This window comes from Gobius niger (genome assembly GCF_951799975.1).
Source record: "Gobius niger genome assembly, contig: SUPER_10_unloc_2, whole genome shotgun sequence".
Taxonomy (NCBI): Eukaryota; Metazoa; Chordata; class Actinopteri; order Gobiiformes; family Gobiidae; genus Gobius; species Gobius niger.
The window spans coordinates 117,264-140,852 of NW_027639331.1; positions in this window are offsets into that span (position 1 = coordinate 117,264).

Consider the following 23,589-nt stretch of genomic DNA (forward strand, 5'->3'; position numbering starts at 1 on the left):
ACATGAATCTATAACGTGAATCTATAACGTGAATCTATAACATGAATCTATAACATGAATCTATAACATGAATCTATAACGTGAATCTATAACGTGAATCTATAAAGTGAATCTATAACGTGAATCTATAACGTGAATCTATAACGTGAATCTATAACGTGAATCTATGACGTGAATCTATAACGTGAATCTATAACGTGAATCTATAAAGTGAATCTATAACATGAATCTATAACGTGAATCTATAACGTGAATCTATAACATGAATCTATAACATGAATCTATAACGTGAATCTATAACATGAATCTACAACATGAATCTATAACATGAATCTATAACGTGAATCTATAACATGAATCTACAACATGAATCTATAACGTGAATCTATAACGTGAATCTATAACGTGAATCTATAACATGAATCTATAACGTGAATCTATGACGTGAATCTATAACGTGAATCTATAACGTGAATCTATAACGTGAATCTATAACGTGAATCTATAACATAAATCAATAACATGAATCTATAACATGAATCTATAACATGAATCTATAACATGAATCTATAACGTGAATCTATAACGTGAATCTATAACGTGAATCTATAATGTGAATCTATGACGTGAATCTATAACGTGAATCTATAACGTGAATCTATAAAGTGAATCTATAACATGAATCTATAACGTGAATCTATAACATGAATCTACAACATGAATCTATAACATGAATCTATAACGTGAATCTATAACATGAATCTACAACATGAATCTATAACGTGAATCTATAACGTGAATCTATAACGTGAATCTATAACATGAATCTATAACATGAATCTATAACGTGAATCTATAACGTGAATCTATGACGTGAATCTATAACGTGAATCTATAACGTGAATCTATAACGTGAATCTATAACGTGAATCTATAACGTGAATCTATAACGTGAATCTATAACGTGAATCTATAACGTGAATCTATAACATGAATCTATAACGTGAATCTATGACGTGAATCTATAACGTGAATCTATAACGTGAATCTATAACGTGAATCTATAACGTGAATCTATAACGTGAATCTATAACGTGAATCTATAACGTGAATCTATAACGTGAATCTATAACATGAATCGACAACATGAATCTATAACATGAATCTATAACGTGAATCTATAACGTGAATCTATAACGTGAATCTATAACGTGAATCTATAACATGAATCTATAACATGAATCTATAACGTGAATCTATGACGTGAATCTATAACGTGAATCTATAACGTGAATCTATAACGTGAATCTATAACGTGAATCTATAACGTGAATCTATAACGTGAATCTATAACATGAATCGACAACATGAATCTATAACATGAATCTATAACGTGAATCTATAACGTGAATCTATAACGTGAATCTATAACATGAATCTATAACGTGAATCTATAATGTGAATCTATAACGTGAATCTATAACGTGAATCTATAACGTGAATCTATAACATGAATCGACAACATGAATCTATAACGTGAATCTATAATGTGAATCTATAACGTGAATCTATAACGTGAATCTATAACGTGAATCTATAACATGAATCTATAACGTGAATCTATAACATGAATCGACAACATGAATCTATAACGTGAATCTATAACGTGAATCTATAACATGAATCGACAACATGAATCTATAACGTGAATCTATAATGTGAATCTATAACGTGAATTTATAACGTGAATTTATAACGTGAATCTATAACGTGAATCTATAACGTGAATCTATAACATGAATCTATAACGTGAATCTATAATGTGAATCTATAACGTGAATCTATAACGTGAATCTATAACGTGAATCTATAACATGAATCTATAACGTGAATCTATAACGTGAATCTACAACATGAATCTATAACATGAATCTATAACATGAATCTATAACGTGAATCTATAACGTGAATCTATAACGTGAATCTATAACGTGAATCTATAACGTGAATCTATAACGTGAATCTATAACGTGAATCTATAACGTGAATCTATAACGTGAATCTATAACATGAATCTATAACGTGAATCTATAACGTGAATCTATAACGTGAATCTATAACGTGAATCTATAACGTGAATCTATAACGTGAATCTATAACGTGAATCTACAACATGAATCTATAAAGTGAATCTACAACATGAATCTATTACGTGAATCTATAACGTGAATCTATAACGTGAATCTATAACATGAATCTATTACGTGAATCTATAACGTGAATCTACAACATGAATCTATAACGTGAATCTACAACATGAATCTATAACATGAATCTATAACGTGAATCTATAACGTGAATCTACAACATGAATCTATAACATGAATCTATAACATGAATCTATAACGTGAATCTATAACGTGAATCTATAACGTGAATCTATAACATGAATCTATAACGTGAATCTATAACGTGAATCTATAACGTGAATCTATAACGTGAATCTATAACATGAATCTATAACGTGAATCTATAACGTGAATCTATAACGTGAATCTATAAAGTGAATCTATAACGTGAATCTATAACGTGAATCTATAACGTGAATCTATAACATGAATCTATAACGTGAATCTATAACGTGAATCTATAACGTGAATCTATAAAGTGAATCTATAACGTGAATCAATAACGTGAATCTATAACGTGAATCTACAACGTGAATCTATAACGTGAATCTACAACGTGAATCTACAACGTGAACGTGACCTGTGTGAACGAGCTTGTTTCTGGTTCATGTGTGAAACACTATTGTCGCCTCCTCAAACCGAGGGCAAATACTTCAGTCAAGTCATTTTGATGGATTTGTTTTAGATCAGGTTTTACTGAGATCTTCTCCTCCTGGACGGAGCTCAGAGCTGTTTCTGTTTCTGTGGATTTAAACCAAACCGTCAGTGAAGTTCGTGTTTCTCGTCCCTTCCTTGACATTGGTTGAGTTCTTAAACGTCCTCAGCTCCAGCTCATTAACGAGTTTTCCTTGAGTTTCCGTGTCGTTTCAGCCTCTGACTCTTTGGCTCAGACTCTTTGGCTCAGACTCAGATATTCCAGTCGACGGATTATTTTTATTCCCGTCTCGTGTGATGGAGGCGCGTCAGGATTGTAACAGGATCCGCCCAGAGACCCGTCCATCCTGAACCCACTCCAGAACCGAGACTCGAGACTCGGCTCCTTCAGAGCTAAATATAACCCCAGTCCTAAAGGAGGCAGAGCCTGAGGCCGCGGAGCTCGGCCCAGGACCAGGTCCAGGTCCAGGTCCGGTCCAGGACCAGGACCGGGTCCAGGTCCAGGTGAAGCAGCTGTGGCCGTTATGTAAAAGGACTTATCACAGAGTCAGGAGCAACATCCGGGCACATTCCCCGAGGCCCCTGAAGAGGTTAATAACACAAACTAGGGGCCAGTTTATTGATTACTCTCCGTCAATGCTCATCATTGAGAAACAGCTCCCCCTAGTGGTGGGAAATGAGACACTTTTTCTTTAAAGCAGAACTAAGTAACGTGTTTACCTCATTAAATCCTCCCCGTCGTCCCTCTGGGGTGATACAAGTGTTAGTGGGATGACTGGGGGGTCTTTCATCGCCCCCTGGTGTCTCTGGACAGAAAACCACAATTGCAACTTACCCCAATACACATTAATGGAATCACGAAGAAGAAGCTAACAGGCTAACGGGCAAAGCTAACTGTGGGCTAACGCCGCTTAAACAGTATTTATGTTTACACAACATCTCCACTGCCCACAGGAGGCTGTCCCCCCACAGCAGCAGGTCTGACCTCTGACCTCCACTGTAACAGGTCTGACCTCTGACCTCCACTGTAACAGGTCTGACCTCTGACCTCCTCTGTAACAGGTCTGACCTCTGACCTCCACTGTAACAGGTCTGACCTCTGACCTCCACTGTAACAGGTCTGACCTCTGACCTCCACTGTAACAGGTCTGACCTCAGTGCAGCAGGTCTGGTTCTGCAGGATCTCAGAATGCTCTCCTGCTTTAGGCGTCTCGTCATAGAAGGGGGCGTGGCCTCTTTTCAGCCATTTTCTGGTGGAATATGAACTTATTTATCACATAAATAAAGTCAGGTGTAAATCGGGCCCATATGGATATTTTCTCACAGCAGATTGTTCAGTAGAAGTGAAAAAACGGCAGTTGTAGCTGGCGCTAGCTAACCGTTAGCATTAGCCCGATGCTAACATGTAGCATCATGTTAGCATTCTCCGTTATTTATGTATTTATGGGCTGTTGAACCACTTTGCTCCTCCCCATGTCTTTGTATCTTTATTTAGTAGAAAAATATATTCATAATTCAGCGTTTGTTAGAGAAGTTTTTGAATTAACTGTTTTCAAACATATATGGTCGTGTTTGAAAACAGTTAAGGGGGAAACAATTTTGAAAAAATGTAAATTTTCTCTAATTATTTAAAAACTAGTGTAACAAACGCTGAATTATGAATATAGTTTTCTACTAAACAAAGATACAAAGACATGGGGAGGAGCAAAGTGGTTCAACAGCCCATAAATACATGAATAACAGAGAATGCTAACATGATGCTACATGTTAGCATCGGGCTAATGCTAACGGTTAGCTAGCGCGAGCTACAACTGCCGTTTTTTCGCTTCTACTGAACAATCTGCTGTGAGAAAATATCCATATGGGCCCGATTTACACTTGACTTTATTTATGTGATAAATAAGTTCATATTCCACCAGGAAATGGCTGAAAAGAGGCCACGCCCCCTTCTATGACGAGACGCGTCTGTATCTATATAAAGTGTATGAAGTTTATGTTAATGTGAAGAAGAACCTTCAGGGTGACGGTTCTTCTTGTCCCGATAATGGGGGGGTGAGGGTCAGTTTCCTCGTCGTGTTCGAGGCCGTGGTTTGGTTTTCTCGGTGCTGACGGTGAAGCTTCTGTCGCTTTAATATTCACTCAGTGCAAAAGGAACTGTTATTCCAATAAGAAGTACAGTTACTTCAAACACAGAGTACTCGAGTAACTGAGTGAGTACTCGAGTAACTGAGTGAGTTCTGGTTCTAACAGGTTCTCGCAGCTGCCTTGTTACTGAGCGCCGGGGGCAGGTTAAGAAAACAGCCCCACAGAGCGCGGGGCGAGAGGGTGAGGAGGGGGGAGGGGGGGCGACAGGGGAGGGGGGGGGGTAGAGGGGAGGGGGGGAGGAGGGGGGTGTGAGACCTTGGGGAGCGGGGGGGGGGGGGGCAGTGAAGTGATTTTCCACCGCTCTGTCAGCACCTGCTCAGGTTCAGCTGGTCACAGGGTTCTGGAGCTCAGCGAGGGTCGGCTCAGGGACAGACCAGGGTCGGGTCTGAAGCTGGTCCAGATGTTTGATACAGGTGTGAAAACAGACACTGAGGAGACACTGAGGAGACACTGAGGAGACTCTGAGGAGACACAGAGGAGACACTGAGGAGACTCTGAGGAGACACTGAGGAGACACTGAGGAGACTCTGAGGAGACACTGAGGAGACACTGAGGAGACACTGAGGAGACACTGAGGAGACACTGAGGAGACACTGAGGAGACTCTGAGGAGACTCTGAGGAGACACTGAGGAGACTCTGAGGAGACACTGAGGAGACACTGAGGAGAGACTGAGGAGACACTGAGGAGACTCTGAGGAGACACTGAGGAGACACTGAGGAGAGACTGAGGAGACACTGAGGAGAGACTGAGGAGAGACTGAGGAGACACTGAGGAGACTCTGAGGAGACACTGAGGAGACTCTGAGGAGACACTGAGGAGACACTGAGGAGACACTGAGGAGACTCTGAGGAGAGACTGAGGAGACACTGAGGAGACACTGAGGAGACACTGAGGAGACACTGAGGAGAGACTGAGGAGACACTGAGGAGACACTGAGGAGACTCTGAGGAGACACAGAGGAGACACTGAGGAGACACTGAGGAGACACTGGGGAGACACTGAGGAGACACTGAGGAGACTCTGAGGAGACACTGGGGAGACACTGAGGAGACACTGAGGAGACTCTGAGGAGACACTGAGGAGACTCTGAGGAGACTCTGAGGAGACACTGAGGAGACACTGAGGAGACACTGAGGAGACACTGAGGAGACTCTGAGGAGAGACTGAGGAGACACTGAGGAGACACTGAGGAGACACTGAGGAGACACTGAGGAGACACTGAGGAGACTCTGAGGAGACACTGAGGAGACTCTGAGGAGACACTGAGGAGACACTGAGGAGACACTGAGGAGACACTGAGGAGACTCTGAGGAGAGACTGAGGAGACACTGAGGAGACACTGAGGAGACACTGAGGAGACACTGAGGAGAGACTGAGGAGACACTGAGGAGACACTGAGGAGACTCTGAGGAGACACTGAGGAGACTCTGAGGAGACACTGAGGAGACTCTGAGGAGACACAGAGGAGACACTGAGGAGACACTGAGGAGACACTGGGGAGACACTGAGGAGACACTGAGGAGACTCTGAGGAGACACTGAGGAGACTCTGAGGAGACACTGAGGAGACTCTGAGGAGACTCTGAGGAGACTCTGAGGAGACACAGAGGAGACACTGAGGAGACACTGAGGAGACACTGGGGAGACACTGAGGAGACACTGAGGAGACTCTGAGGAGACACTGGGGAGACACTGAGGAGACACTGAGGAGACTCTGAGGAGACACTGAGGAGACTCTGAGGAGACACTGAGGAGACACTGAGGAGACACTGAGGAGACACTGAGGAGACTCTGAGGAGACACTGAGGAGAGACTGAGGAGACACTGAGGAGACAAAGAGGAGACACTGAGGAGACACTGAGGAGACACTGAGGAGACAAAGAGGAGACACTGAGGAGACACTGAGGAGACACTGAGGAGACACTGAGGAGACACTGAGGAGACACTGAGGAGACACTGAGGAGACACTGAGGAGACACTGAGGAGACTCTGAGGAGACTCTGAGGAGACTCTGAGGAGACTCTGAGGAGACTCTGAGGAGACTCTGAGGAGACTCTGAGGAGACACTGAGGAGACTCTGAGGAGAGACTGAGGAGACTCTGAGGAGACTCTGAGGAGACTCTGAGGAGACACTGAGGAGACACTGAGGAGACTCTGAGGAGACTCTGAGGAGACACTGAGGAGACTCTGAGGAGACACTGAGGAGACTCTGAGGAGACACTGAGGAGACTCTGAGGAGACTCTGAGGAGACACTGGGGAGACACTGAGGAGACTCTGAGGAGAGACTGAGGAGACTCTGAGGAGACACTGAGGAGACACTGAGGAGACACTGAGGAGACACTGAGGAGACTCTGAGGAGACACTGAGGAGACTCTGAGGAGACACTGAGGAGACACTGAGGAGACACTGAGGAGACACTGAGGAGACTCTGAGGAGACTCTGAGGAGAGACTGAGGAGACTCTGAGGAGACACTGAGGAGACACTGAGGAGACACTGAGGAGACACTGAGGAGACACTGAGGAGACACTGAGGAGACACTGAGGAGACACTGAGGAGACTCTGAGGAGACACTGAGGAGACACTGAGGAGACTCTGAGGAGACTCTGAGGAGAGACTGAGGAGACTCTGAGGAGACTCTGAGGAGACTCTGAGGAGACACTGAGGAGACACTGAGGAGACTCTGAGGAGACTCTGAGGAGACACTGAGGAGACACTGAGGAGACACTGAGGAGACACTGAGGAGACTCTGAGGAGACTCTGAGGAGACACTGAGGAGACTCTGAGGAGACACTGAGGAGACACTGAGGAGAGACTGAGGAGACTCTGAGGAGACTCTGAGGAGACACTGAGGAGACACTGAGGAGACACTGAGGAGACACTGAGGAGACTCTGAGGAGACTCTGAGGAGACTCTGAGGAGACACTGAGGAGACTCTGAGGAGACACAGAGGAGACACTGAGGAGACACTGAGGAGACACTGGGGAGACACTGAGGAGACACTGAGGAGACTCTGAGGAGACACTGGGGAGACACTGAGGAGACACTGAGGAGACTCTGAGGAGACACTGAGGAGACTCTGAGGAGACACTGAGGAGACACTGAGGAGACACTGAGGAGACACTGAGGAGACTCTGAGGAGACACTGAGGAGAGACTGAGGAGACACTGAGGAGACAAAGAGGAGACACTGAGGAGACACTGAGGAGACACTGAGGAGACAAAGAGGAGACACTGAGGAGACACTGAGGAGACACTGAGGAGACACTGAGGAGACACTGAGGAGACACTGAGGAGACACTGAGGAGACACTGAGGAGACACTGAGGAGACACTGAGGAGAGACTGAGGAGACACTGAGGAGACACTGAGGAGAGACTGAGGAGACACTGAGGAGACACTGAGGAGACACTGAGGAGACTCTGAGGAGACACTGAGGAGACACTGAGGAGACTCTGAGGAGACTCTGAGGAGACACTGAGGAGACACTGAGGAGACACTGAGGAGACTCTGAGGAGAGACTGAGGAGACACTGAGGAGACACTGAGGAGACACTGAGGAGACACTGAGGAGACTCTGAGGAGAGACTGAGGAGACACTGAGGAGACACTGAGGAGACACTGAGGAGACACTGAGGAGACACTGAGGAGACTCTGAGGAGACACTGAGGAGACACTGAGGAGACACTGAGGAGACACTGAGGAGACACTGAGGAGACTCTGAGGAGACTCTGAGGAGACACTGAGGAGACTCTGAGGAGACTCTGAGGAGACACTGAGGAGACTCTGAGGAGACTCTGAGGAGACACTGAGGAGACACTGAGGAGACACTGAGGAGACACTGAGGAGACTCTGAGGAGACACTGAGGAGACACTGAGGAGACACTGAGGAGACTCTGAGGAGACACTGAGGAGAGACTGAGGAGACTCTGAGGAGACTCTGAGGAGACACTGAGGAGACACTGAGGAGACACTGAGGAGACACTGAGGAGACACTGAGGAGACACTGAGGAGACACTGAGGAGACTCTGAGGAGACACTGAGGAGACACTGAGGAGACTCTGAGGAGACACTGAGGAGACTCTGAGGAGACACTGAGGAGAGTCTGAGGAGACACTGAGGAGACACTGAGGAGACTCTGAGGAGACACTGAGGAGACACTGAGGAGAGTCTGAGGAGACTCTGAGGAGACACTGAGGAGACACAGAGGAGACACTGAGGAGACTCTGGTTTCTACACGGGGATTTGTGCAGCTCTGATTCCTGATGGAGTTTTTTCAGAGACTTTATTCCAAAACTAAACCGGATCCGAGCCCCTCGTTGTCACTAAGAAGTGATGGAACAAAGTCAGACATTTGAACCCGACCACGGTTTCTCCTCCAGATGAACTCTGAGGAGCGGAGGAACCATCTGCTCGCCTCGTCCGGCGGCTTCAGTGTCGCAGAGACGCACTTTATATTTATACACCGGCAGATTCTTGTCCCGCACGGGGAGTGTGTGTGTGTGTGGGGGGGGGAGTGTGTGTGTGTGTGTGTGTGTGTGTGTGTGTGTGTGTGTGTGTGTGTGTGTGTGTGTGTGTGAGGGGGGAGTGGAAATGGGGGAGAGCGAGAGGAAGCAGATGCTCTCACGCAGATGTTAACAGAGCTACAGTGTTGGAGATAAGGGGGGCGTTGGGGGCGGGGCTTTGGCAGGTGTCAGGGCGGGAGGGGGGCGGGGCTTTAGCAGGAGGGAGGGGCGGGAGGGGCGTCAGGGGCGGGAGGGGCTGCTGGAGGCGACAGAATGCTGAGTGCTTCTCTCTGCGTTCCTCAGATGTTTGCTTTGGAGACACTCGGCACGTCTCCGTCAGCTCCGCCCCTGAGTTGAAATCGATCCAATCACAGACGAGCTCAGGCCAGAGGCTGCAGGGCCTGAAACGTGTGGAAATGTCTGAGTCAACGGTTTATTTATTCATATTATATTTATACAACAGGCCTGTCTCAAACCTGTGCATCATAAACAGCAGGTCCTTGGAGACGTTTTTCACTTTACTCATGTTCAAAAGTCCTCATGAAGCAGGATCATCAGTCCAGATGTGCACAGCTGCCGTTTGTTTATGTAAAGAGTGAACATGACGATATTAAAGTCTGTTATTGGCTTGTTGCACAATGTGGCTACGCTAGTTCCTCTGAGCTGAAGCTGTGGGCGCTAGTACTTCCTGTTCGTGTTCATTTCCATTAAGATGAGCTCAGACCAGTGAGTTCCTGGTAGAAATATTTCCGTAGACGAGACGTTTATGTTTGTGAGGATCAGGGAGTTTGTCTTGAAGCTAAAGGCTAATTTAAACTCTTAACTCCCGCCTGAACTGAGAGGATCTTTTTTCCTCACGTCATCACATTTTTTTTCCATCATTTTTTTCATTTTTTGGTCAAATTTTTATCACAGTTTTGTACATTTTCGTCAATTTTTTGTGACATTTTTGTGACATTTTTGCCACTTTTTCATCAATTTTTCGTCCCTTTTCTGTCAATTTTTTGTCACATTTTTGTCACATTTTTGTCACATTTTTGTCACATTTTTGTCATTTTTCGTCAATTTTTTGTCAATTTCTTGTGACATTTTTGTGACATTTTTGCCACATTTCCATCATTGTTTTCGTTGAGAAAATGTGCTCGGTTCAGGTGGGAGTTAAGCGGTTAATGCTTTACACAATTTGAAATAGTACCTTTATATATATATTCTTTTATAGCATGTTAGCCTTTAGCTTCAAGACAAACTCTCGATCCTTCATGATCACAGGCGTCTCTGATCTGAACCTCATGATTTGAACAAACAGTAAATGATCGTCTACCGGGAACTCACCGCCCACAACATAATCTTTAGAAAATATGATTATTATTCCAGGAAAAGAAAACAGACAGGAAGTCCAGGCGCTCACACCTTCAGGTCAGAGGAACTAGCGTAGCCACACCGCGCAACAAGCCAATTCAAATGTCGTTTATAAAAGCTTGCGTCAAACTGTTTCTGGCGCCACCTCATGGACGTGTAAGGAGGTGTCCTGGAGTCCTGCGACACGTTGATAAACAAACACTAGCAACTCATTAGCAATTAGCATTAGCAACTCAGCACCACAGCAAACATGTACACTAGCAACTCATTAGCAATTAGCATTAGCATCACAACACCACAGCAAACATGAACACTAGCAACTCATTAGCAATTAGCATTAGCAACACAACACCACAGCAAACATGAACACTAGGAGAGGAGAGAGGTGAGAGGGGGAGGAGGGAGGAAAGTGACAGAAAGATTGTACAGATGTTTGTAACCATGCAGGGAGCATGAGCCCTAACCCTACGAGCAGCACCATCAAACCCCTCAAACCCTCAAACCATCAAACCCTCAAACCCTCAAACCCTCAAACCATCAAACCCTCAAACCCTCAAACCCTCAAACCCTCAAACCGTCAAACCGTCAAACCCTCAAACCCATCAAACCCATCAAACCCATCAAACCCATCAAACCCATCAAACCCATCAAACCCATCAAACCCATCAAACCCATCAAAACCCTCAAACCCATCAAACCCATCAAACCCCTCAAACCCTCAAACCCATCAAACCCATCAAACCCCTCAAACCCATCAAACCCATCAAACCCATCAAACCCATCAAACCCATCAAACCCATCAAACCCATCAAACCCATCAAAACCCTCAAACCCATCAAACCCATCAAACCCCTCAAACCCTCAAACCCATCAAACCCATCAAACCCCTCAAACCCATCAAACCCATCAAACCCATCAAACCCTCAAACCCATCAAACCCATCAAACCCATCAAACCCATCAAACCCTCAAACCCATCAAACCCATCAAACCCATCAAACCCATCAAACCCTCAAACCCTCAAAACCCTCAAAACCATCAAAACCATCAAACCCATCAAACCCATCAAACCCATCAAACCCTCAAACCCATCAAACCCATCAAACCCATCAAACCCTCAAAACCCTCAAAACCATCAAAACCATCAAAACCATCAAACCCATCAAACCCATCAAACCCTCAAACCGTCAAACCCTCAAACCGTCAAACCGTCAAACCGTCAAACCGTCAAACCGTCAAACCCTCAAACCCTCAAAACCTCAAACCGTCAAACCGTCAAACCCTCAAACCCTCAAAACCTCAAACCGTCAAACCGTCAAACCCTCAAACCGTCAAACCCTCAAACCCTCAAACCGTCAAACCCTCAAACCCTCAAACCCTCAAACCCTCAAACCCTCAAACCCTCAAACCCTCAAACCGTCAAACCCTCAAACCTTCAAAACCGTCAAACCGTCAAACCGTCAAACCCTCAAACCCTCAAACCCTCAAACCGTCAAACCGTCAAACCCTCAAACCTTCAAAACCGTCAAACCGTCAAACCCTCAAACCCTCAAACCCTCAAACCCTCAAACCGTCAAACCATCAAACCATCAAACTTGAAATAGTGCCTTTATATATATTTTTTTATAGCATGTTAGCCTTTAGCTTCAAGACAAACTCTCGATCCTTCATGATCACAGGCGTCTCTGATCTGAACTTCATGATTTGAACACACAGTAAATGATCGTCTACCGGGAACTCACCGCCCACAACGTCATCTTTAGAAAATATGATTATTATTCCAGGAAAAGAAAACAGACAGGAAGTCCAGGCGCTCACACCTTCAGGTCAGAGGAACTAGCATAGCCACACCGCGCAACAAGCCAATTCAAATGTCGTTTATAAAAGCGTGCGTCAAACTGTCTCTGGCGCCCCCTCATGGACGTGTAAGGAGGTGTCCTGGAGTCCTGCGACACGTTGATAAACAAACACTAGCAACTCATTAGCAATTAGCATTAGCAACTCAGCACCACAGCAAACATGTACACTAGCAACTCATTAGCAATTAGCATTAGCAACTCAGCACCACAGCAAACATGTACACTAGCAACTCATTAGCAATTAGCATTAGCAACACAACACCACAGCAAACATGTACATTAGGAGAGGAGAGAGGTGAGAGGGGGAGGAGGGAGGAAAGTGACAGAAAGATTGTACAGATGTTTGTAACCATGCAGGGAGCATGAGCCCTAACCCTACGAGCAGCACCATCAAACCCCTCAAACCCTCAAACCATCAAACCCTCAAACCCTCAAACCATCAAACCATCAAACCCTCAAACCCTCAAACCCTCAAACCCTCAAACCCTCAAACCATCAAACCCTCAAACCCTCAAACCCTCAAACCATCAAACCCTCAAACCCTCAAACCCTCAAACCCTCAAACCATCAAACCCTCAAACCCTCAAACCCTCAAACCATCAAACCCTCAAACCATCAAACCCTCAAACCGCCAAACCCTCAAACCCTCAAACCGTCAAACCCTCAAACCCATCAAACCCATCAAACCCATCAAACCCATCAAACCCATCAAACCCATCAAACCCCTCAAACCCATCAAACCCTCAAACCCATCAAACCCTCAAACCCCTCAAACCCATCAAACCCTCAAACCCTCAAACCCTCAAACCACCAAACCCTCAAACCCTCAAACCCATCAAACCCATCAAACCCATCAAACCCATCAAACCCATCAAACCCATCAAACCCATCAAACCCCTCAAACCCATCAAACCCTCAAACCCATCAAACCCATCAAACCCATCAAACCCATCAAACCCATCAAACCCATCAAACCCATCAAACCCATCAAACCCATCAAACCCTCAAACCCATCAAACCCATCAAACCCATCAAACCCTCAAAACCATCAAAACCATCAAAACCATCAAAACCATCAAAACCTCAAAACCCTCAAAACCCTCAAACCCATCAAACCCATCAAACCCTCAAAACCCTCAAAACCCTCAAAACCATCAAAACCATCAAAACCATCAAAACCTCAAACCCATCAAACCCATCAAACCCATCAAACCCATCAAACCCTCAAACCCATCAAACCCATCAAACCCATCAAACCCTCAAAACCATCAAAACCATCAAAACCATCAAAACCATCAAAACCTCAAAACCCTCAAAACCCTCAAACCCATCAAACCCATCAAACCCTCAAAACCCTCAAAACCCTCAAAACCCTCAAAACCATCAAAACCCTCAAAACCCTCAAACCCATCAAACCCATCAAACCCTCAAAACCCTCAAAACCCTCAAAACCCTCAAAACCCTCAAACCCTCAAACCCATCAAACCCATCAAACCCATCAAACCCTCAAAACCCTCAAAACCCTCAAAACCATCAAAACCATCAAAACCATCAAAACCTCAAACCATCAAACCCTCAAACCCTCAAACCCTCAAACCCATCAAACCCTCAAACCCTCAAACCCTCAAACCCTCAAACCCTCAAACCCATCAAACCCATCAAAACCCTCAAACCCATCAAACCCTCAAACCGTCAAACCGTCAAACCGTCAAACCGTCAAACCCTCAAACCCTCAAACCGTCAAACCCTCAAACCCTCAAACCGTCAAACCGTCAAACCGTCAAACCGTCAAACCCTCAAACCGTCAAACCCTCAAACCCTCAAACCCTCCAAACCCATCAAACCCTCAAACCCTCAAACCATCAAACCCATCAAACCCATCAAACCCTCAAACCCATCAAACCCTCAAACCCTCAAACCCTCAAACCGTCAAACCGTCAAACCCTCAAACCGTCAAACCGTCAAACCCTCAAACCCTCAAACCATCAAACCCTCAAACCCTCAAACCCTCAAACCCTCAAACCCTCAAACCATCAAACCCATCAAACCCATCAAACCCCTCAAACCCATCAAACCGTCAAACCCTCAAACCCTCAAACCCTCAAACCCTCAAACCCTCAAACCGTCAAACCGTCAAACCCTCAAACCCTCAAACCGTCAAACCCATCAAACCCTCAAACCCTCAAACCCTCAAACCGTCAAACCCATCAAACCCTCAAACCCATCAAACCCTCAAACCCTCAAACCCTCAAACCCTCAAACCCTCAAACCGTCAAACCGTCAAACCCTCAAACCCTCAAACCGTCAAACCCATCAAACCCTCAAACCCTCAAACCCTCAAACCCTCAAACCGTCAAACCCTCAAACCCTCAAACCGTCAAACCCATCAAACCCTCAAACCCATCAAACCCTCAAACCCTCAAAACCGTCAAACCGTCAAACCCTCAAACCGTCAAACCGTCAAACCGTCAAACCCTCAAACCTTCAAACCCTCAAACCCTCAAACCGTCAAACCCTCAAACCTTCAAACCCTCAAACCTTCAAAACCGTCAAACCCTCAAACCCTCAAACCGTCAAACCCTCAAACCGTCAAACCCTCAAACCCTCAAACCGTCAAACCCTCAAACCCTCAAACCGTCAAACCCTCAAACCTTCAAAACCGTCAAACCGTCAAACCCTCAAACCGTCAAACCCTCAAACCCTCAAACCCTCAAACCCTCAAACCCTCAAACCCTCAAACCCTCAAACCCTCAAACCCATCAAACCTTCAAAACCGTCAAACCGTCAAACCCTCAAACCCTCAAACCCTCAAACCCTCAAACCCTCAAACCGTCAAACCATCAAACCTTCAAAACCGTCAAACCATCAAACCCTCAAACCGTCAAACCCTCAAACCGTCAAACCCTCAAACCTTCAAAACCGTCAAACCGTCAAACCCTCAAACCCTCAAACCCTCAAACCCTCAAACCCTCAAACCTTCAAAACCGTCAAACCCTCAAACCGTCAAACCCTCAAACCCTCAAACCCTCAAACCGTCAAACCATCAAACCTTCAAAACCGTCAAACCATCAAACCCTCAAACCCTCAAACCCTCAAACCCTCAAACCCTCAAACCCTCAAACCCTCAAACCGTCAAACCCTCAAACCCTCAAACCCTCAAACCGTCAAACCGTCAAACCTTCAAAACCGTCAAACCATCAAACCCTCAAACCCTCAAACCCTCAAACCCTCAAACCGTCAAACCCTCAAACCCTCAAACCCTCAAACCCTCAAACCCTCAAACCCTCAAACCCTCAAACCCTCAAACCGTCAAACCCTCAAACCCTCAAACCCTCAAACCCTCAAACCGTCAAACCCTCAAACCGTCAAACCTTCAAAACCGTCAAACCATCAAACCATCAAACCATCAAACCCTCAAACCCTCAAACCCTCAAACCGTCAAACCGTCAAACCTTCAAAACCCTCAAACCCTCAAACCCTCAAACCGTCAAACCCTCAAACCCTCAAACCGTCAAACCCTCAAACCGTCAAACCTTCAAAACCGTCAAACCATCAAACCCTCAAACCCTCAAACCCTCAAACCTTCAAAACCGTCAAACCGTCAAACCGTCAAACCGTCAAACCCTCAAACCTTCAAACCCTCAAACCCTCAAACCGTCAAACCGTCAAACCGTCAAACCCTCAAACCTTCAAACCCTCAAACCCTCAAACCCTCAAACCCTCAAACCATCAAACCTTCAAAACCGTCAAACCATCAAACCCTCAAACCGTCAAACCCTCAAACCCTCAAACCCTCAAACCCTCAAACCGTCAAACCCTCAAACCGTCAAACCTTCAAAACCGTCAAACCATCAAACCATCAAACCATCAAACCCTCAAACCCTCAAACCCTCAAACCGTCAAACCGTCAAACCTTCAAAACCCTCAAACCCTCAAACCCTCAAACCGTCAAACCCTCAAACCCTCAAACCGTCAAACCGTCAAACCCTCAAACCCTCAAACCCTCAAACCCTCAAACCCTCAAACCGTCAAACCATCAAACCTTCAAAACCGTCAAACCATCAAACCCTCAAACCGTCAAACCCTCAAACCGTCAAACCCTCAAACCTTCAAAACCGTCAAACCGTCAAACCCTCAAACCTTCAAACCTTCAAACCCTCAAACCTTCAAAACCGTCAAACCCTCAAACCGTCAAACCCTCAAACCCTCAAACCCTCAAACCGTCAAACCATCAAACCTTCAAAACCGTCAAACCATCAAACCCTCAAACCCTCAAACCCTCAAACCCTCAAACCCTCAAACCCTCAAACCGTCAAACCGTCAAACCCTCAAACCCTCAAACCCTCAAACCGTCAAACCGTCAAACCTTCAAAACCGTCAAACCATCAAACCCTCAAACCCTCAAACCCTCAAACCCTCAAACCCTCAAACCGTCAAACCCTCAAACCGTCAAACCTTCAAAACCGTCAAACCATCAAACCATCAAACCATCAAACCCTCAAACCCTCAAACCCTCAAACCCTCAAACCGTCAAACCCCTCAAACCCATCAAACCCTCAAACCGTCAAACCCTCAAACCCTCAAACCGTCAAACCCTCAAACCGTCAAACCTTCAAAACCGTCAAACCATCAAACCCTCAAACCCTCAAACCCTCAAACCTTCAAAACCGTCAAACCGTCAAACCGTCAAACCGTCAAACCCTCAAACCTTCAAACCCTCAAACCCTCAAACCCTCAAACCCTCAAACCCTCAAACCCTCAAACCCTCAAACCATCAAACCTTCAAAACCGTCAAACCATCAAACCCTCAAACCCTCAAACCCTCAAACCCTCAAACCGTCAAACCCTCAAACCTTCAAAACCGTCAAACCGTCAAACCCTCAAACCCTCAAACCCTCAAACCCTCAAACCCTCAAACCCTCAAACCCTCAAACCTTCAAAACCGTCAAACCGTCAAACCCTCAAACCCTCAAACCCTCAAACCCTCAAACCGTCAAACCCTCAAACCTTCAAAACCGTCAAACCGTCAAACCCTCAAACCCTCAAACCCTCAAACCCTCAAACCGTCAAACCCTCAAACCCTCAAACCCTCAAACCCTCAAACCATCAAACCCTCAAACCCTCAAACCCTCAAACCCTCAAACCCTCAAACCCTCAAACCCTCAAACCATCAAACCCTCAAACCCTCAAACCCTCAAACCCTCAAACCCTCAAACCATCAAACCCTCAAACCCTCAAACCCTCAAACCTTCAAAACCGTCAAACCCTCAAACCCTCAAACCCTCAAACCCTCAAACCCTCAAACCCTCAAACCCTCAAACCCTCAAACCCTCAAACCCTCAAACCATCAAACCCTCAAACCCTCAAACCGTCAAACCGTCAAACCCTCAAACCCTCAAACCCTCAAACCCTCAAACCCTCAAACCATCAAACCCTCAAACCCTCAAACCATCAAACCATCAAACCATCAAACCATCAAACCATCAAACCCTCAAACCATCAAACCCTCAAACCCTCAAACCCTCAAACCATCAAACCATCAAACCCTCAAACCATCAAACCCTCAAACCCTCAAACCCTCAAACCCTCAAACCATCAAACCATCAAACCATCAAACCATCAAACCCTCAAACCCTCAAACCATCAAACCCTCAAACCCTCAAACCATCAAACCCTCAAACCCTCAAACCCTCAAACCATCAAACCATCAAACCCTCAAACCATCAAACCCTCAAACCATCAAACCATCAAACCATCAAACCATCAAACCCTCAAACCCTCAAACCCTCAAACCCTCAAACCATCAAACCATCAAACCCTCAAACCCTCAAACCATCAAACCATCAAACCCTCAAACCATCAAACCCTCAAACCCTCAAACCATCAAACCATCAAACCCTCAAACCCTCAAACCATCAAACCCTCAAACCCTCAAACCCTCAAACCGTCAAACCCTCAAACCATCAAACCCTCAAACCCTCAAACCCTCAAACCATCAAACCCTCAAACCCTCAAACCCTCAAACCCTCAAACCCTCAAACCATCAAACCCTCAAACCCTCAAACCATCAAACCCTCAAACCCTCAAACCCTCAAACCGTCAAACCCTCAAACCATCAAACCCTCAAACCCTCAAACCCTCAAACCATCAAACCCTCAAACCCTCAAACCCTCAAACCCTCAAACCCTCAAACCCTCAAACCATCAAACCCTCAAACCCTCAAACCATCAAACCCTCAAACCCTCAAACCCTCAAACCCTCAAACCCTCAAACCCTCAAACCATCAAACCATCAAACCATCAAACCCTCAAACCATCAAACCATCAAACCATCAAACCCTCAAACCCTCAAACCATCAAACCATCAAACCCTCAAACCCTCAAACCATCAAACCATCAAACCCTCAAACCATCAAACCCTCAAACCCTCAAACCATCAAACCATCAAACCATCAAACCATCAAACCCTCAAACCATCAAACCATCAAACCCTCAAACCCTCAAACCCTCAAACCCTCAAACCCTCAAACCATCAAACCATCAAACCCTCAAACCCTCAAACCATCAAACCCTCAAACCATCAAACCCTCAAACCCTCAAACCATCAAACCCTCAAACCCTCAAACCATCAAACCCTCAAACCCTCAAACCCTCAAACCCTCAAACCCTCAAACCATCAAACCCTCAAACCCTCAAACCATCAAACCCTCAAACCCTCAAACCCTCAAACCCTCAAACCCTCAAACCCTCAGCCACTCACCGGGGACGTGTTCATCAGATCTTGACCTCCAGCAGAGTTTACTCCCCCTGAGCTCCTCTGGGCAGAAGGTCCTCAGTCCAGACCTCACCAAAGCTCCTCCTGGAGAACCAGAAAGCCCACATGTGGACCAGGGGAGGGGTTTCCTGTAGGTCAGATCAGGGGGGTCCAAACCTTTTGGGTCACGGTGACAAACAGGAAACACATTTAACTAATAACAGTTATTTTATTTGTTGATAAATACTTGCAGTTGATTCTATTTGTGCAAATCACAAGCTGTAAAGGTTTATCTGATCTATATTAAAACTAATATAATATAGTTTTAGTCAAACTAAATCACCTCTTGTAGTGATATATGTGCAGAACACCTGCATCTACAGAGTCTTTACCTCATTCATTTAAACAAAATGCCACATTAGATCATTTTGAAAGTGTAAATTCTTTTTAAGTCACTTTTTAACATGTTCCTTTGTCAACGACCTTCACAAAAGTTGGAATAATTAGAAAGTTGATGCTTCAACGCTCTGTGATAAACACGACACTTTAAGAGTTTCCTTCACTTTGCGAAAGGAGTGAAACAGCGCCCCCAATGTGACGCTGGTGGCCGAAAAGGTGTACTGCATCCACATTCACCACTGAGAATGAATGAGAGAGTCAGTATTAAGAGTCGAGTCTGATGGTCTGTAATCCCACACTGGCATTTTCAAACTGCACAGCTTCCTCCCCCAACACTTGTTCTGCAGTCGAATACAACAGTGACATTACAATTACAGTCATAACAGACACATGGACACAATACCTGCACACAAACACCCCACAGGATGTTGTGTCCGTCCGACGGTGGTGCAGGCCCACCTTCCCACGGCTGGCCTACATTTCCTCATCACAGCCCTACAAACACATCATTTTCAGATGCATTTTCTGTCTTTAGCAGAATTAGTCACTGCTAAACAACAACAAGTCCACAGCAACTCACTGAATACTTACTCGCACCGTAGTTCACATACCTGGTGACATTTTGGCACTTTTGGATCTTGTCTTGTGTAGCCGCAAATGGGTCTCCACAGACAGCCCGTTTCACACAGCACCAGTCTATATCACACTACAATGATGACAAACCTTCTGTTGGTCTGTAAATGCAGTAAATTAGAATAACTGCCTTGTATAAAATGTCTCTCTCAAAATGGCTGTAGTGAATGTCTTGAAATAGGCCTCTGTCTCTTTAAGAACCTCTGAGCCTTTAGACACGCCCCCTCCACACGCTGTCTGTGGCATCAGTGGGGAGGGGGTTCTGCTGAGGAGCAGTGGTTGGTTACTCGGCTGGTGACCAAAGCTCGGAGGCGTCTCCAGGAGGTGGGGGCGTTCCTAGGAGGACTCAGGCAAACCCATCCCTAAAATGGCCGCCATCAGCCAAAATTCAACAAAAATGTGACAAAAATTCAACAAAAATGTGACAAAAATTCAACCAAAAATGACAAAAATTCAACAAAAAATGACAAAAATTCTACAAAAAAGTGACAAAAATTCAACAAAAAAGTGACAAAAATTCAACAAAAAAGTGACAAAAATTCAACCAAAAAGTGACAAAAATTCAACAAAAAAGTGACAAAAATTCAACAAAAATGTGACAAAAATTCAACCAAAAATGACAAAAATTCAACAAAAAAGTGACAAAAATTCTACAAAAAATGACAAAAATTCAACAAAAAATGACAAAAATTCTACAAAAAAGTGACAAAAATTCAACAAAAAAGTGACAAAAATTCAACCAAAAAGTGACAAAAATTCAACAAAAAAGTGACAAAAATTCAACAAAAATGTGACAAAAATTCAACCAAAAAGTGACAAAAATTCTACAAAAAATGACAAAAATTCAACAAAAAATGACAAAAATTCTACAAAAAAGTGACAAAAATTCAACCAAAAAGTGACAAAAATTCAACAAAAAAGTGACAAAAATTCAACCAAAAAGTGACAAAAATTCAACAAAAATGTGACAAAAATTCAACAAAAAATGACAAAAATTCTACAAAAAATGACAAAAATTCTACAAAAAAGTGACAAAAATTCAACAAAAAAGTGACAAAAATTCAACAAAAAAGTGACAAAAATTCAACAAAAATGTGACAAAAATTCTACAAAAAATGACAAAAATTCAACAAAAAATGACAAAAATTCTACAAAAAAGTGACAAAAATTCAACAAAAAAGTGACAAAAATTCAACCAAAAAGTGACAAAAATTCAACAAAAATGTGACAAAAATTCAACAAAAAATGACAAAAATTCAACAAAAAGTGACAAAAATTCAACAAAAAAGTGACAAAAATTCAACAAAAAGTGACAAAAATTCAACCAAAAAGTGACAAAAATTCTACAAAAAATGACAAAAATTCTACAAAAAAGTGACAAAAATTCAACCAAAAAGTGACAAAAATTCAACAAAAAAGTGACAAAAATTCAACAAAAAAGTGACAAAAATTTTACAAAAATGTGACAAACATTTAACAAAAATGTGACAATAACCTATCCCTAAAATGGCCGCCATCAGAGTTTTTACAGATTACTCAGAAATACGTGAATGTGCCAAGGCAACACTTGACATAACATGATGGAAAGCTTGAAAAAGTCCATTTTGTATAACACCCCCCTTTAACTTTGCGAAAGGAGTGAAACAGCGCCTCCAATTTGACGCTGGTGGCCAAAAAGGTGTACTGCATCCACATTCACCATTGAGAATGCGCGCCCTTGCCAATGCCGAGGACATGGCAAAGGAATCACTATGTAATGCTCCAGCCAAAAAGCCATTCATCACCTTAAAAATCACATTAACAATTTCTTAATTATAACTTAGAGTTAGTTAGATATTTATGATTGTTTATGAATCTCGCTCCAAATGACCACCTGTCATTATGAGTTTCCCCGGCTTTCCACTTCCTTGTCCGGGGCCAGACGCAATAGATCAGAGGTTCTCAACCTTTTGGAGGCGCGACCCCCATTATAACAGTTCATTAGGATCGTGACCCCCGCCTGGGTCAGACCATGGGGAAAACAGGGACTTTAACCTCTTAACTCCCGCCTGAACCCAGAGGATCTTTTACCTCACGTCACCACATTTTGTTCCATCATTTTTTTGTTTGGTTTTCAACTCATTTTGTCACATTTTTGTCATTTTTTTGTCAATTTTTTTGTTTATTTTTTCATCATTTTTTTGTTATTTTTTCATCATTTTTTTGTTATTTTTTCATAATTTTTTTGTTATTTTTTTCGTCATTTTTTATCACATTTTTGTCAATTTTTTGTTATTTTTTCTTCAAATTTTTGTCATTTTTTTTTAATTTTTTCGTCAATTTTGGTCAAATTTTGTCATATTTTTGTCATTTTTTTGTCCTTTTTTTGTTTTTTTTTAGTAATTTTTTTGTCCTTTTTTGTCATTTTTTAGTCATTTTTTTTTGTCATTTTTTTGTTTTTTTTGTCATTTTTTTGTTTTTTTCGTCAAATTTTGTCAAATTTTGTCACATTTTTGTCATTTTTGTTGTCATTTTTTTGTCATTTTTTGTCATTTTATTTTATTTATTTATTTATTTTTTCATTTTTTTGTCATTTTTCTTTTTTTTTTTTCTTTTTTCTTTTTGGGGTTTTTTTGTCATTTTTTTGTCCTTTTTTTGTTTTTTTTTAGTCAAATTTGGTCAAATTTGTGTCATTTTTTTTGTCTATTTTTCGTCAATTTTTTGTTATTTTTTTGTCAAATTTTAGTGGAGGCAGGGTGACAAGGGGAGGGGCTGGGTGACAATGGGAGGAGGCTGGGTGACAAGGGGAGGGGCTGGGTGACAAGGGGAGGGGCTGGGTGACAAGAGGAGGGGCTGGGTGACAAGGGGAGGGGCTGGGTGACAAGAGGAGGGGCTGGGTGACAAGAGGAGGAGGCAGGGTGACAAGAGGAGGAGGCAGGGTGACAAGAGGAGGAGGCAGGGTGACAAGAGGAGGGGCTGGGTGACAAGAGGAGGGGCTGGGTGACAAGAGGAGGAGGCAGGGTGACAAGAGGAGGGGCTGGGTGACAAGAGGAGGGGCAGGGTGACAAGAGGAGGAGGCAGGGTGACAAGAGGAGGGGCTGGGTGACAAGAGGAGGGG